We start from the raw sequence: 3,710 nt of genomic DNA on the forward strand, positions 1-3,710 counted from the left end.
TCCGTATAGAATGGCCCCAACAGATATGAAAGAGTTGAAGACGCAAGTGCAGGATCTTTTGGATAAAGGTTTTATTCGACCGAGTTCTTCGCCTTGGGGAGCTCCGGTTCTTTTCGTCAAGAAGAAAGATGGGTCTTTGCGGCTTTGCATTGATTATAGAGAGATCAACAAAGTGACTATAAAGAATAAATATCCGTTGCCACGGATAGATGATCTTTTTGACCAACTGCAAGGGGCTACAGTGTTTTCGAAGATTGATCTGCGATCTCTGATAGCTTTGTCATTGTTTTCATCGATGAGATATTGATTTATACCAGAGAGCTTCATTCAGAGCACCTCAGAGTTGTTCTTCAGTTGTTGAGAGAGAAGCGGTTGTATACTAAGTTGAAGAAATGTGAATTCTGGTTGGAGCAGATTTCTTTCTTAGGCCATGTCGTTTCGAAGGATGGTATAGCTGTTGATCCAGTGAAAATAGAGGCGATTCAGAAGTGGCCTATTCCTACCACTGTATCAGAGGTACGCAGTTTTCTTGGATTGGCGGTTTATTATCGTCGTTTTATTTCAGATCTCCAAGATTGCCCTACCGTAACCAATCTGACGAGGAAGACTGTGAAGTTTGAGTGGTCCAATGATTGCTAGAGTGGATTCCAAGAGCTGATAGATAAGTTGACGACAGCTCCTGTTCTTGCATTGCCCAGTGGTTCAGAGGATTTTGTTGTTTATACTGACGCGTCGAAGAAGGATCTTGGTGCAGTGATGATGCAACGTGGAAAAGTTATAGCCTATGCTTCTCGCCAGTTGAAGGACTACGAGAAGAGTTATCATACGCATGATTTGGAGCTGGCAGCTGTGGTTTTCGCCCTGAAAATTTGGAGACATTATTTATATGGCGAAAAGTGTGAAATCTTCACGGACCACAAGAGTTTAAAGTATTTGTTTTCTCAGAAAGAACTCAATATGCGACAGAGACGGTGGTTAGAGCTTGTCAAAGACTATGATGTGACGATCAGTTACCACCCAGGAAAAGCGAATGTTGTAGCGGATGCTTTGAGCCGTAAGTCGAGTTCCTCTTTGAATTCTATGATTCAGAAGCCATTGTTGTTAGACTTGCAGCGAGAGGAGATAGCTTTGGTGGTTCCGGGAACCATTGCTCGTTTGTCAGCGTTGGTCATTCGGGCTACATTGACGGACAGGATCCGTAGAGAGCAGGTCAATGATTTACAGTTGACAGAGTTGAGAGCCAGAGCAGAGGAGAGAGGTAATTCCGAGTTTGGGTTGAATGGAGATGGTTTAGTGACTTTTAGAGGCCGTATTTGAATTCCTGTTGGTGATGATATTCGGCGAGACGTCTTGACAGAGGCACATACCGCGCCATATTCGATACATCCAGGTGGTACAAAGATGTATCAGGATCTTCGTAGACTCTATTGGTGGCCAGGTATGAAGAAAGATATTGCCATGTTTATTTCTCAGTGCCTAACTTGTCAGCAGGTGAAGATCGAGCACCAGAGACCTGCTGGGACATTGCTATCTTTGCCGATTCTTCAATGGAAATGGGAGCATATTACGATGGACTTCGTGACTGGTCTTCCCAGAACGCAGAAAGGTTTTAACTCTATTTGGGTTATTGTTGATCGGTTGACCAAGTCAGCGCATTTTCTTCCAGTCAAGACGACGTATTCTATGAACCAGTATGCCGAAGAGTACATAGAAGAGATTGTTAGACTTCATGGTGTTCCTGTGTCGATCGTGTCTGATCGTGACCCTAGATTTACTTCAGAGTTTTGGAAGAGTTTGCACAGAGCTATGGGTTCACGGTTAGCATTTAGTACAACATATCACCCCCAGAGTGACGGTCAATCAGAGAGAGTTATTTAGATTCTAGAGGATATGCTCAGAGCTTGTACTATTGATTATTCACGTAGCTGGGATTCCAAATTGCCTCTTGTTGAGTTCACGTACAATAATAGTTACCAAGCGACGATTGGCATGGCACCGTATGAAGCACTTTATGGCAGGAAGTGTAGATCTCCCTTGTATTGGGATGAGATTGGTGAGAGGAAGATGTTGGGTCTAGAGTTGGTCCAACAGACAGCTGATGTTGTTGCTGTTATTCGAGAGAGGATGAAGACAGCGCAGTCGAGACAGAAGAGTTATGCTGATGTGCGTCGTAGACCGTTGCAGTTTGAGGTTGGCGACCATGTGTTCTTGAAGATAGCACCTCTCAAGGGTGTGATGCGGTTTGGCAAGAAGGGAAAGTTGAATCCGAGATTTATTGGCCCATTTGAGATCTTGGACATAGTTGGTGATCGAGCTTACAGGTTAGCCCTACCGCCAGATCCGCCAGATCTTGATAGAGTTGATAATGTTTTTCATGTTTCGATGCTCAGGAAGTATATTGCGAATCCTTCCCATGTTCTTCGTCACGAGCCATTGGATTTGACGCAGAATTTGACGTACCAAGAGATTCCGGTCCAGATTCTGGATCGCAAAGTTAAAGTGTTGAGAAGCAAAGAGATCGGCATTGTTAAAGTTCTTTGGAGGAATCATTTGATTAAAGAAGCCACGTGGGAACCAGAGGATGAGATTAAAGAGAAGTATCCCGAGTTGTTTGCGCAATGACGTTAATTTCGGGGACGAAATTCCTTTAAGGATGGGAGATTGTAATAGCCAAGCCTGGTGTACGGTACGGTTTAAGTTTTCATAAGTTTATTGACTACTTGGTCAAGTTTAAGTATAGTTTGGATGTTAAGAGTTTCGATTTAGGATTTATAGTATGGTTGGTTATAGATGATGTGTAGTGCTATTGTAGCAGCGTTACGATTAAATTCATGATAATTCGTATGATGAGTTAATTGGTATGAGGCCAATTGGAGTGATTAGATAAGACATAGAGGTGTAACTTTCTTATTTTGAGTTTTGTTCAAATCATTGTGGAAGATAAGCCAAAAGAGCCCCGAAGTGTGTCGAGCGTTTCGTCGTTCCTCCAGTGACACATGTTGGGAGATTTAGCATAACGTTTTACTCAGACCTCCAAATGATCTCAACTTTGGAGAGATTCAAGGAAAGAAATAGGGCTACAACTTTGTAGTTTACAACGTTTTCTAATTCGGAAGGGAAGAGGCGTTTCTGAAGCAATTTTTAACGTGGCAGTGCGCAGAGTGGCGCCCGAGCGCCACTACTTCTGGAAATTTGGGTTTCGGGCAGAATCATTGGTGCCCGAGCGGTAATTTTCGACCGCCCGAGCGCCGGGCACAGTACAAAAAGGTGTTTTCGGATTTTAAGTGTTTATATGCAAGAGTTGGTCTCATTTTTCTCATTCTTCCTTCTCACTTTTCGTTTCTTCTTCTCTTGGGAGACTAGGATTCCAATTTCTCTCCTTTCTTTTCTTTAATCCAAGCTTCTTGTTAGTTATTTGTGTTGAGAGCAAGATTATTTTGGGATCAAGGAAGCTAAGGTAAGCTTTTGGTTTGGTTATTTCTTAGTTTTTGGTGTTGGAGATGATATGGGTTTGTTGATGGTGTTGGTTTATGGATTAATTGATTTGGGTTTATGATTATTGAGATGTTGATGGTGCAATATATGATTTATTGTGTAGGTTGTGTACCAAGGGTTTATGTTGAAGGTGTTCTTGTTGGTTGTAAGTGCAATCTCATTCTTGTGCTCACATGATAGTATATGTATTGTGGAGTTCAGTTTAGGCAGTAGTG

The sequence above is a fragment of the Primulina tabacum genome, chromosome 14, assembly GCF_025594145.1.
Source record: "Primulina tabacum isolate GXHZ01 chromosome 14, ASM2559414v2, whole genome shotgun sequence".
In the NCBI taxonomy this organism is placed as follows: Eukaryota; Viridiplantae; Streptophyta; class Magnoliopsida; order Lamiales; family Gesneriaceae; genus Primulina; species Primulina tabacum.